This window comes from Oncorhynchus masou, chromosome 21 (assembly GCF_036934945.1).
Source record: "Oncorhynchus masou masou isolate Uvic2021 chromosome 21, UVic_Omas_1.1, whole genome shotgun sequence".
NCBI lineage: Eukaryota > Metazoa > Chordata > Actinopteri > Salmoniformes > Salmonidae > Oncorhynchus > Oncorhynchus masou.
The window spans coordinates 46,248,673-46,248,877 of NC_088232.1; positions in this window are offsets into that span (position 1 = coordinate 46,248,673).

Below are 205 nucleotides of genomic sequence, written 5' to 3' on the forward strand. Positions count from 1 at the left end.
CAGTGAGCTCAGCCCTGAATGCAACTGAGCCAAAAGCACTTTACAACAATGTGAGAGCTAATTTTTCTTATTTATTAATTTGATTTATGCAAATTAGAGTTCTCTATCTATATGCAGTACCAGTCAAAAGTTTGGACAAACCTACTCCTTCAAAAAAAAAATACTTAGAATAATAGTGAAGACATCAGAACTATGAAATAACACA